Source organism: Silene latifolia, chromosome 2 (genome assembly GCF_048544455.1).
Source record: "Silene latifolia isolate original U9 population chromosome 2, ASM4854445v1, whole genome shotgun sequence".
NCBI classification, from domain to species: Eukaryota; Viridiplantae; Streptophyta; class Magnoliopsida; order Caryophyllales; family Caryophyllaceae; genus Silene; species Silene latifolia.
The window spans coordinates 157,089,294-157,103,258 of record NC_133527.1 but is presented as its reverse complement, the minus strand read 5'-3'; positions in this window follow the sequence as shown (position 1 = coordinate 157,103,258).

The following is a 13,965-nucleotide window of genomic DNA, read 5'->3' as shown; positions in this document are numbered from 1 at the left end:
ACACCCTTAGGGCCTCTTAGGGACACTTTCTTTTGATGACAGTCTATCTTAGCTTTATACTTTCCTAACCAATCCATCCCAACTATCATCTCAAAACCATTAAAAGGAAACTCTAGCAAGTCTACAGGGAAATCGACTTGCCCAACTATCAAGGATACATCTCTAAACAACCTCCCACACGATACAGACTCTCCCGAAGGTATGAGAACTTGTTCCCTAACAGACTCATATACTCTCAAACCCAACTGTTTTACATGACTCGAAGACACAAACGACTGAGAAGCCCCCGAATCAAACAAAACAAACGTATGAACACCATTAACAAGAAATGTACCGGTGATAACGTGCGCATCTTCCTCAGCTGCCTTCTTGTCCATCATGAACAACTTGCCACTGGTCTTCCGCCCACCTCCCGGACAAGATCTTGCCGATGCGGTCGGCTTAGCACCCGACCCCGATTGTTGTTGTTGTTGTTCGTCGGTGTCTTCGATAAGAATTACCGCCGTTGCGGTTGCCTCCACTCGTAGCTCGACCTCCCGGTTTGGCCATGATCCCGCCGGTCCCGTTGCTCGAGAAGCTCTGCGCGCAGTCTCCGGAAAGATCCCGGTGCACTCGTGCACTCATGTCTCTTGTGGCCTACGCCACCACAACCAAAGCAGTCACTCCCCAGCTATTGCTCACACTCCCACGGCCTCTCCCAAAGGAAGTTCCAAAGACTAAACCCGGACCCAAAAGAAAACCCCTTAGATTGATTGTGGTTGCCTTTCTTGAAATTAGATTGGCCACCACCCTCGCTCTCCGACTTCCTCTTCTCTCCACCTGACCTCTCCTGAGCCATCTCCCTTAGCCTCTCGGCTCTCCCGGCCCTCTCATATGCTTCCTTTACATCGCAAGGACTCCCACGGGTAACTTATCCATAATTTTCGTGGTTAGCCATCTCTCAAACCTCAAAGCCGATTCTCCTCACTCAAACCCATATCCTCGGATATCTAGATTTCTCATTGAACTGCCTATAGTACTCAGCCACAGACATCTCAGCAGTCATCTTAAACTTGTCGAACTCCTCTCTCAACTTACTCCTCACATGTTCTGGCACGAACTCCTTCCTCACCGCCCTACGAAACTCCTCCCAAGGTATAGCAGGTAACCCCTAGTTGGTATATATCTCCTTGGCACTCACTTTCACTGAGTCCCACCACTTGCCAGCTGCCTCCCTCAGATAAAATGCAGCCTGATCCACTCTCATCTCATCAGGACAACGAACTAAATCTAGTATGTTCTCCATCTCCCTCAGCCAACTATCTAGAAGATTAGGCTCCTCAACTCCCTTATACTCCTTCGGATTAAACCTCGCAATATAGAGGCTGACTTTAGCATGGTCAACCTCCTTCTCCTTACTCTTATCCTTGTCCTCATTCACTCTCTTCAGGGTCTCAGTAAGAGCATCCTGGTGTTCTAACATCTTGACGATGTCGTCCGTAGTCATAAGCTCAGCTCTCGCATACAAAGCATTTCTCTTGGGCGGCATCTTGAAGCTATATAAGAAAGGGTAAACATGAACACACGTACTAAACCTCAAAACACGAAAACGCGCTGCCCAGAACCTACTCGATCGAGTATCCAAACCCACTCGATCGAGTAACGGGCTACTCGATCGAGTGCCACCATGTACTCGATCGAGTACCCAAACTCCAGAACTAAACAGACCTTCTGATCTCTAACCCACTCGATCGAGTATCTAGGCTACTCGATCGAGTGACCCCATACTCGATCGAGTACCCCTAGTTACTCGATCGAGTGCCCCAAAACGCGATTCTGACTCAAAATCGTCAAAAACCTATCCGATCGAGTCAGTCTTACTCGATCAAGTACCACCAATACGTAAAAGCTACCCGCATATTACGCCATACACTAACATGCCAACTTCCATAAAATTACATGATATCGTAATAAATAAGCTACGTATCTACTCTACTATCAACAAGGTCCATTCATCATGCTATTAAAGCCACATTGTAAATCATTCAACATGTTATCATCACACTAACATGTTCCACATATCATTTTCTTTCACATGCTCAACTTCCTATTTCAACACCAAACAATCATCTCACTTCATCACTTTGTTGCACAAGTTAATCAATCACACAGATGACTCGACAAACACTTTCCCCATGTGACCGGTTTAAAGTTGTAGGGCGACCCCTTGCGACTTTAGGACGTCTCCCAAGCCTTTGCACTAGCTCCTACGACTTTTACCCCGGGTTCATTTTAATTGACTCCCTATGTTCATTAAGTTCATTGGTTACAGGTTTCAGGATCGTCGCTCTGATACCATTTGTAACACCCCCATACTCCAAGTGCCTTACCAGGACCACTCATGTATGAAGACATCACCATCTCGGTCGCCCGAGGTATGATAATCAAATAGACAAAACGGAAACAACATTTATTATAAATAGTTTAATGATAAATACAATCCTCGAAACCAAACTGAAAGTACAATACATTATTCCAAACTATCTGTTCTCAACTGAAATGTAAATAAAAGCTAAACTACAGCGGAAGACTCTATCGTCATGTCGTGGCCATCCCAGCTATCCCCGTACTCATCTCTATACATGCTCAATATCTGCTCACCATCCCCGAATGGATCACCGTAGGTTTTACAAAACAACACCGGGGTCAGTACTAATCACACAATCAATATAGATAACAATAATAAGACAAATGACAGACAATGAACACCACACACACACGCACACACCACCAACTCCCATCATCTCAATACCGACCGTCCACCGGACCCGACCACCAGATGGGGGACCGCAGCCCGTTCCCACCTAAGCCCCGCTCATCGTACGAGCGATAACCCTGTCCATTAATGTGCACATCCCCTTTCGTGGCGGGTTCCACGAAGGGCGAAACTAGGGCGTGAGATCACTCCCGCAAGTGACCCCACTCAGCCGAGAACGCATCTCGAGAGCCAAAGAAACCAAACACAATCACAATCACAAACACAATCATCATATCAAACAACTAACTACAGCACATCACCAATATCCCATTATGGGACTAATACTGAGTAGGAAATCCTACCGGAAAGCACAACACGCAGACGGTATCTACAAATTTGTATCAAAACGGCTCCTCTACGAATTCTCCTCCTACCATACAACACATAGATGCTACCATTCAATTACTACTCATAAAAACCCCCAATTCCTAAATTAGGGTTTTATCAATCTTAACAAAACATAATATAAATTATATTAAAAGCTTACCCTCGACGCAAGGAATCCAACGACGCGAACTACGATACAAACTGACCGTCTGAACTCCGGGAATTGTCAAGAACGCGATTAGGAAGAAGACTAGTTGCTTTCTCTCTTAAACAGGTTTTAGGTTTTGTAAAAAGTGATTTAGAACAAATACGAATATGTTTAAATACCTTAATCACGTAATTAACAAAACCCGAGAAAAACCCCGCAAAAACCGGACACTCGATCGAGTACCCAAGGTACTCGATCGAGTACCTACTCGATCGAGTGCCCCACTACTCGATCGAGTGCCCAACAGTCAGAAACTATTTATCTTCGCAACTTGCCCTTACTCGACAGAGTAAGGGCTACTCGATAGAGTACCCCCCCAAGACATAAATACGGAGTATTACAAAAATGGTGAAGACCAAGATGTGGATCACCTAACTCGTTCGGGTCGCCCATATCAAAGCACTACTCAAAACGGTCCAATCAACGTCATCACACCAAATGACAACGAAGATGACCCCACTGATCATTTGCTCAAACAATTACAGAAAAACCAAGGCCGATCTTTCACCGCAACTAGTGGCAAGCTCATTTCCGCATCGCCAAGCTTTACTGCAAGCTTTGGCCAAATTGAATGTAGCACATAACTCCACTCCTGAAGATGTAGTCAACTTGGTCTTCCAAGAATCACCGAAGCTAAGTAATCCTATTACTTTCTCAGATGAAGACTTGCCACCTTTTGGCGCTAGTCACAACCTTGCTCTATACATCACCGTCATTTGTCTAAAGAAGAATGTGCCAATGACTTTGGTAGATGATGGCTCCGCGGTTAACGTCATACCCCTCAAAACGGCATACAAGCTAGGCATGAAAGAGTCGGATTGGACTCCTACAAATCAAGGTGTACGTGCATATGACAGCACACGACGAAAAGTGGTTGGACTTGCTAGCCTAACCATAGCCACGGGACCAATCGAACGAAAAGTTAACTTCCAAATAGTGGACATTGAAGCTTCATTCAACATACTTCTGGGAAGGCCTTGGATTCATGCTTCCAAAGCGGTAACATCCACCCTTCATCAAAAGATCAAGATCCCACTAAATGGCAAAGTAGTGACGATCACTTCGTCACCCATCAAGGCAATAATCGAGAGACAATCAAACAATCAAGTCCTTGCGGATCCCATATACGAACTTGGGGGCTTCCAAAGTGTGAATGTCATAGAAAGTGAGTTGGCACCCTTATACTATAATCCCTACTCCAACTTGGTAGTCAACCACATACTCAAATCTCAGGGATACTTCCCTGGAATGCCTTTGAACCCAATTCGGAAGAACACCTTCGCACCATACAAGGAAGGAAACTCGACAAGGATACCACTTGGACTAGGGTACAAACCCACAAAAGAAGAAGTTCTCGAAATGCTCGCTCAAGTCCAAAATCGCAAGCACGTAGGAGTCCAAATGAGGCCCTATCTACCCACTCTAAATGGGTACTTCGTTCAAGAAGGAAGTTCAGAACTCTTCCACGGATTTCCCGAACCTTGGCATTATCTTGAGAGGAAGTTAGCCGGAATCGAGATCTATCACGATTGCTACTTCATTCCTCCAGAAACGGTTCCTACCGTCAAAACCCGTCAAGCACCTTGCTTAGACGAACAAGCTGTTAGCCTATTGTTTGGAGAAGACAGATTCATTAGGGCCGCGCAGGATGAGATCATTACTATGATACTTCAGGACGATCGCTTCAACCCTACCGCGTTGATCACAGAAACCGACACAAAGCAGCAGAAAGGATGGAGAAAATCAATCAAATGGACCAACAACCAAGGAAGACTCTTCAAGCTCACCACTGGAGAAGGAGAGATGTTCAAAGGAGAACCAGAAGATGATGAGTTCGAGTCGGAGTCGGAGTCAGAGTCGGAGTCTAGAGAAGTCATTAGAGAGTCTACTCCTGTTGTCACCCCCACTCCCTTTGTTTCTCCTAGCTTAGCCTCGAGTAGTCACGGTAGTTCGGGAAATGCCCCAACTACTGTTCCTTTGCCGCCACTGATCATGGATCAGTTGGCTTCTTTGTTTCAACTTTACTCAAATCTTAATATGAATAAATCGGGTTCCTTTCTCTCGTGTTCTTTCGAGTGCAATTCTGTTTATGATGATACTGAGGATGACCAAGACCCAGACTTGACCGAAATACCTCCCTACGTAGCCAAAGAAATATTACAAGAAGGGGAAGGGGGACCAGTAATAGAAGATACCGAACCCATCAACGTAGGAACCGAACTAGAACCCAAAGAACTTAGTATAGGGACTACCTTGAGCTCTACCGAAAGGGCCGACTTCATAGACCTCCTAAATGAATTCAAAGACGTTTTCGCTTGGTCCTACAAAGACATGCCAGGGATCGACAGGGATATTGCCGAACATAAGATTCCGATTAAGCCAGGTTTCAAACCTGTAAAACAGAAGCTTCGACGAATGAGAACAGAATGGGCTCTAAAGATTAAAGAAGAAGTTGATAAACAATTCAAAGCCGGGTTCATCAAAGTTTCCGAGTATTCTGACTGGGTAGCTAACATAGTACCCGTACCCAAAAAGGATGGGAGAATCCGTGTTTGTGTTGACTTTAGGGACTTAAACAAAGCGAGTCCAAAAGATGACTTTCCTCTACCTCACATTGACATATTGGTAGACAATACTGCAGACCACGCATTACTATCCTTCATGGATGGATATGCGGGTTATAACCAGATCAAGATGGCCATGGAAGATATGCATAAGACCACGTTTGTCACCCAATGGGGAACATATTGCTATACAGTAATGCCGTTTGGATTGATCAACGCCGGAGCTACATACCAACGCACCGCAACTACACTCTTACATGGCATGATGCATAAAGAAGTTGAGGTATATGTAGATGACATGATCGTCAAATCCAAGGAGAGAGAGGGACATATTGCGAACCTTCGCAAGTTCTTCGCAAGGCTACGAAAGTACAACATGAGACTCAACCCCCAGAAATGCACATTTGGGGTAACATCTGGCAAACTCCTGGGATACGTCGTTAGTCAAAGAGGAATAGAAATAGATCCTTCTAAAATCAAAGCTCTGATCGAAATGCCACAACCCCAAACAAAAAAAGAAGTCGAGGATTCCCCGGGAAAGGTACAATACATAAGTCGATTCATATCGAAACTTACAATGATTTGCGAGCATATCTTCAAGAAACTCAAGAAAACAGACCACACCATGTGGGATGATGATTGTCAAAAGGCGTTTGACCGAATCAAGGAGATATTGGCTAAACCACCAGTGCTCATGCCGCCACAACAAGATCAACCTCTTGGTTTATATCTCACAAGAATCAAACTCGCCATGGGTGCTATCTTTGGCTCAAATCGTAGGAATCAAGAAAGAGCTATTTACTATCTAAGTAAGAAGTTCTTGGAATATGAGTGCAAATACTCGCAACTCGAAAAGACATGCCTCGCTCTTGTGTGGGCAACGAAGAAGCTACGTCACTACATGCTTAGCTACTCCGTCAAAATATATTCCAAAATGGATCCAGTCAAATACCTCTTCGAGAAACCCGTCCTCAACGGACGTCTGGCAAGGTGGACTCTGATGCTCTCAGAATTCGACCTCAAATATGTGCCACTAAAACTTATAAAAGGTCGCGTCGTCGCCGAATTCTTCGCAGAAAATCCTATCAATGACGCACAAACCGTAGATACTTGGTCATTTCCCGACGAGGATATACTTCAAATAGATGTAGACTCCTGGGATCTATACTTTGATGGAGCATCAAATTTAAGAGGATTCGGAATAGGAGTGTTGCTCATTTCTCCTGAAGGTGAGCATACACCGATTGCTGTCAAACTCGACTTCGAGGTGACAAACAACGCTGCAGAGTATGAAGCCTGTCTCATTGGACTACAAGCGGCAGTAAGCTTAGGCATCAAAAACCTCCGAGTACATGGGGACTTATCGCTGATCATCAACCAAGTTACAGGATCCTGGAAAATCCGAAGTGAAAGCCTCGCACCCTATCAAGCTAGGATAGACCAAGTAGCTCAATTCTTTGATCACGTAACCTACTTACACCTACCTCGAGAGGAAAATCAATTTGCAGACGCTCTTGCAAAACTTGCATCTTTGATAAACATGCCAGATCACATGATGGAAATGCCTTTGTGCATCGAACGACGGTCAGAACCGGCTTACGTCCATCAAATCACCGATGAAGAGGAAATCGCACAGGAACTCTGGTTCCAAGCAGTCCTGAATTTCAAGCTTAATGGTACCTATCCACCGGATATGGACAAGAGGGGACAACGTGCTATACGCCTATTAGCTTCCCAATACATTCTGATGCAAGGAGAGTTATACAAAAGAACACCTCTTGGTGTAGTCCTACGCTGCCTCGATCATTCACAGGCACGAAAGGTGATGGAAGAAGTCCACGATGGAGAATGCGGTCCCCACATGAGTGGGCCTATGATGGCAAAGAAAATCACACGTTTGGGGTATTATTGGACCACAATGGAATCCGATTGCATCAAATACGTGAGACATTGCCACAATTGCCAAATCTTCGGGAATGTACAACATGTCCCTCCTTCATTGCTCTATACGATGACATCTCCTTGGCCATTTTCCGCATGGGGAATTGACATAATCTGAAAAATAACCCCAATTTTAACAGAGGTCACTGTTTCATTCTAGTAGCGATTGACTACTTCACCAAATGGGTAGAAGCGGCTTCCTACACCAGTCTTACGGCTAAGAATGTGGCAAAGTTCATACAAAACAACATCATCTGTCGATATGGTTGCCCACATGAGATCATTAGTGATAATGGATCACACTTCCAAGTTGAAACTTAGCAATTGCTAGCCAAATATAAGATTAAGCATCACCACTCTTCGCCCTATAGACCACAGACTAACGGCGCGGTAGAGGCGGCAAACAAAAATGTTGTCACAATTCTCAAGAAAATGACTGACAACTACAGAGATTGGCCAAGCAAGATACCCTTTGCTTTATGGGGGTATCGTACATCAGTTAGGACGCCCACTGGGGCTACTCCTTTCTATTTGACCTACGGCATGGAAGCCGTACAACCAGTCGAACTAGAAATACCATCCTTGCGTATTCTACTCGAGAGCCAAATCCCGGAAGCCGATTGGAAGAGGGATAGATATGAAGAACTCATCCTCCTGGATGAACGTCGGCTACGCGCCTTGCATAATGTCCAAACATACCAAGCACGTATCAAACGAGCTTTCAACAAAAGGGTTAAGCCAAGAAACATCAAAGAAGGAGACTTGGTACTCAAATCGGTTAGAGCTCTTCTACCTGTCGACCCAAGGGGAAAATTCAAACCTAATTGGGCCGGACCATATCTAGTCAAATCCATACTCCCAGGGGGTGCGGTTAGAATCACAGACCTAGATGGAAATGAGTTTTCAAACCCCACCAACCTTGACCAACTGAAACGATACTATGCCTAGAATAGGACAAAACACGCGCCTCGCGTAAACCCATGTGTCGCTCTTGTGGCACTAAATAAACGGCCCCTGGCCAAGCTGACATAAGCTAAGTGTCACTGTGCTCTTGCATTTTGACAAATTTGTCGTCCTCATATCATCAAATAAACTAAATTCGCACCTTGAGAACAAGCAAAAGCTCATGCTTATTTTCTATGTTCATTATAAGCTCTTGCTTCGAACAATTATTCTTTTACATTTATTCGAACTACGCGCAAGGGTTTGATTTCGCTTTTTTAAGTGAATACGTAGGCAATCCTTCACAGGATTCAACCCATTATATCTAAAATGTAAATAGAAGGACATTTGCATTGCATTTGAAATTCGACAAGAATAATAAAAGAAAATCACAACGGTTTCATAACCATTCAACCTTTTTTATTCCATTCATTTTCTAATAATAATAATAGTACGTTACATAATAAAAATAGAATAGGCTAGGATTCTAAAAACCCCTCCTTTTTATTACAACAATAATAATAATAATCAAATAATAAATAAAGACTCGGGCTATTCCTCCATCTTCCCCTTGCCCTTGTCACTCTTGTCATACTTCTTGTCACGACCTCGAGCCGGGCACTCTTGCACCACTTCAGACCTAATCACCAACGGTCTTTCTCGAGGCCTGACTCTTCCATTCTTGCCAACCACCATCTCTGCAACAGGAGTAGTCTTTGATTTCTTTGAAGGACGAATGACCTGAAGCCCGGCTTCTTCTTCTCCCTCTGTCAGATGCTTCTCCTTCTCTTTCTCTCCCTCGCGCACCTTGTAGTCAACAGGTTCGCGTTTCCTTAGTCTCTCGCGCTCTTCCGAAGTTGCAGCCTTTCTCCACCTCAGATAGGAATCTGACACCCATAAAGCATTGGCGGAGAAGTTCAAGAACCACATGTTCCTTTGGGCCCATTTGATAGCCCACTCTCTTCGGCTCTCGGTAGTAAGCGCCATAGCAGTCTGCGGAACGGTGTCAAGCCTCGGGATCGTCTGTTTCAGCCCAACTTGCCTCATCAATCTTTCCGGAAAGATGCATACCATGAACTCCAATCCCGGAATGTGCACAGACCTAGTGGGATCCAAAGAAGACACTCCAGTGACAGACTTAAGGTGCCACCACGGTACGATCCACCTAATCAACGGGCCATCATCACTCTTCAGCTTGTTCTTCCAATAATCGCAGACCCGAGTGAAGTCCACCATGTACAACCGCGTCCTCATCGCAATCATACGGGAATAATAGGAAAGTGCATGAACTGGGGGCTCGAGCAATCGGAGCCGTTCCATAAGCCAAACCTACCAAAAGCAGGTATTAGACACCAAACAAAAGAAAACGAAGAAGAAAAAAAAAACGAAAAAAAAAGGTGTCTTTACCTGCAGGATGACGGGACTCCCCAAATATGGTAGATCGCGGTTGGATTTCCTATTATCCAAACCCAAGATAATCTCTCCAAAGCATAAGCAAGCTGGGCTCCTGCGCAGCTCCATTTGCTCGATGAGGCACAAAAGACGAGGGTCACCTCTCAAGTCTTCATCAACATGCCCTTGGAAGACATACACATGCAACAAACAAAAGCCAAATGCTCTCCTCCTAGCAACATGAGAGACAGTAGGGTCAGCCCTGTTGATGAAGCGGTCAATAAAGTCCAACATTCTCACGCCTTTCGGGGTAACAAGACGATCCACCTCAAGTCTGGTCAGTCCAAGCAAGTCTCTGAATTTGCTCTTATACCCTTGGGAAGTGGAAGGAATGGCAGGTAAATGTTCGGGATCCCACCCACCAATAGCAGCTATTTCTTCAGGAAATGGGCAAATATCACCTCCTGGGAACGCGAAAACATGATAATTCGGGTCCCAATAGTCAAGGCAAGCATCCAAAAATGGTTTTACAATCTTAATGAGTTTCAAACTCAACAAAGACCCAAGGTTATAAGCACCCATGTCATGCTTCTCCATATTCGAAAATTCATTGGTCCATTCCTTCAAGCGGATCTCCAAAGTATTCATAACGATAATTTTCTTTTGGAAATTTATTTTGGGAATTTTATGTGAATAGACCAAGAAAAAACGGAAGATTATGTGAATTAAAACTCCATCGACGCTTCTATTTATACTAATTGCTGTTTCCAAAAATCCGCCAGCACGGACAAGCTTGGGAACAGGCGCAGCACCTGCTGCGCCTCTTCAAAGGGACGCAGCTCATGCTGCGCCTCTTCCCCAGTCTCACTTCTGTGATTTCCGCGTTTGGATCTTTCCTAATTCTATAACGAATGATTTCCTATTCCTGCGAGGTTGTATTTTGGTAAATACGGGGAGATTACCATGTTTCGAGTTTCCTAAATTCGCGGGCACGCATTTCGAGGCGACGTCGAAACCTTCGCCATTTCGTCACACTTAATTTGCTTAAATTTTCTTTTTTTAGGAAATAATTTCCTTTTAATATTCTTTTTTTTTTCTTTTCAACATTTCATTTCTACATTTTCTAACTTATAGATTTCTCTTTTTTCTTTTTTTTAGGGGGTAACCCTCCCTACCGTCCGGTCATTTCCAGCAAAATTTTTGCATCTTTGCATTTTTTATGTTCTTTTTGAGTCTCATTTTGCGCTAATTAAGGCCATATGTATGAAATGTATGTTTTGCGTGATTCCTATGTAAATTTCGGCAGCATGACGGCGTAAACCGTTATCTACCAAACCTGTTCGAACTAACCTGCAGATACAAGTAACGCAACCCAGCAGCAAAGGCACTCAGGCCGTCGTATATACACCAAATGAAGCAAATGTACAAGCAAACTGGGGGCTTGCGCCCCGAACAAAGTCCAAAAAATGTCCAAAATCAGATGTCCAAATGTACAAATCTATAAAACCACACAAAACTACTGCTGGGCACCCTCCAACTCAGCAACCCTCGCCGTAAGAGCAGCAATCTCGGCATCCCGAAACTCGAGCTCCCTCAACAAGCGAGCTGTCTCCTCCCGAGACTGGGTCAACTCCCGCTCCGACTCACGGCCAGCCTATAAACAGAAGTAAATTGGCTCATGTCAATCAATTCAACCAAAATTGGAAATCAAAAATCAAAGGAAATCAAATGAGGTTCATACCTGACGACCTCGACCACCGACGAGTGCCTCGATGGCAGTAGCTCGTAGCCGGTTTGCCACCCTCCATAGTGCCACGAACCGAGATGGCGCGACCTGCATTTCAAAAGAAAGTCTTAGTAAATTGAACAAGTTCAACCAAGCGTGTTCTTACACGAAAGTCATACAAGTTGGAGGCTCACCCTCCGAATCAGATGCTGCCAGTCGTCTAAGCCAGCATCCGTCACAGCTACGTCAAAGTCACGCAGCTCGGAGATCGTCGTCCTCCCGGCCGCGTCAGTGTACTCAAGGGTCTCGGGGTACACTGGGGGCTCGATGCCCGCCGCCTCGACCTCCTGCAAAGACAAATAGCTCTCATTAATCGATGATCTTTCGTCGTAATTCCCAAAACCAAATCAAGAAAAAGTAAAAGATACTCACCACTACTGGCCAGTACGCCAACCTCCCGTAAAGGAACGCCGAGTAGTCCTCGCCCCGAGAACGAGAAGAAGGTCGTCGCCACGGCACCGCCCAGTCCGCCTCCTCTCGGCCTCGGTGGGCTCCCCGAACATCGTCCTCGGAGAATCAACGGGAACCGTCAACGCGTCCCGAGAGCACCGACGAACCAAACGCTCGCCCGGGTACCACACAGACCCATCGACGTCCACAACAAGAAACTCGACTCGGGCTCCTAGGTCGAAGGACCTCAGCGACAAAAGGAGGCGCTCCAGCGTACTCCGTCCAAGGTCTGGGCACCCCCTGCGACAAGATAAGGCAAAGATCATCCCTATGATCAAATAAAGGCAAAGGATAAGAAATATAAATGAATACGAGTGGGATATTCACGCTGCTCAGCTGAAGGGCGTTCACAACCCGCCGGTAGACATTGTGCGAAGAATGCTTGCTCTTCGTCCGACACATGACCCAATCCCTCACCACGGGATAGGCCTTCTCCAGCGGCTCCGTCCTCTTCGGCGCGAGACTCGGGAAGTAGGAGTACACCCACGCCTGTAAAACAGAATAATCAATGACGATCCTTCGTAATTCGATAAAGAAAGGAATTTGCTATTGGTCTAAAGGAAGGTTCATACCTCCAGCAGTAGTCCAGGTCCGACAGCGCCTGGAGAAGTCCCCTTCTCCATCAACTCCGGACGAACCATGGCCCTCATGAAGCGGATAAGGACCGCAAAACCAAGGTGACCCGGTCCCGCGCCTAGGGAACTCAAGTCGAAAGAAAGGGAAGAAGCTTCGTCGACGACCTCTCGCCCTTGTCTCCGAGATAAATCGAAGACAAAACCACCAAAGCCACAAAGAGCCCTCCGCTCACCGTGTGCGGGGAGGAGGAGCCATCTCCTCCCATCGATCGTCACCAGCGCCGGGGTCTTCCCCGCAAAATAGTCTCGAACGTAGGTACGGGGTACCAAACCCGGCACCGCAACAGCCTTCGACGACAGGTTGCAGCCGATCAACCTCCTCGCCTCAGCCGAGTCCGCCCTCATGGCAGTCTCTGGCCACACCATCTCCTCGGTCCCACTCGGCAGACCCGAAATCATGCCGTAATCCTCCAAAGTGACTCCCACCTCACCGAAAGACAGGTGAAACGTGGAAGTCGTATCCCAGAATCGATCCAAGAAAGCGCGGACCAGGCTAAGGTTAGCCCGCAACTTCCTCTTCACGATATCCCTCCAGACCTGAACCAGAGGACCGAACGCTCCACGCTCGATCATGGCCCTCTCCTCCGCCGACAACCGCTCGTAGTGCTCCATCGCGGTCGTGTAACCCGAGAACGACCTGATGTTCCCGGCCTCCTATTATGATTTGAAACAAAGCTATCTTTAGTTTTGAATGAAATGTGAAAGAAAGAGTAAAAGAGGATGGATAATGAGTAGTGAATTCCTATTTACCAGACTCTTCACCGTCCTGTAGGACAGGTGACCCTCGGCAGCCCACACCAGGTGCCTAATCTCCCAGGTCTCAGCCCACGCAGGAGCTCCCCTCAGCTGACGACCTCCTCGCCCAACGTTGGCTCGTCTCGGGATCTCCTCCTCCTCGGCAGCCTCCTCCTCGTGAAACTCAG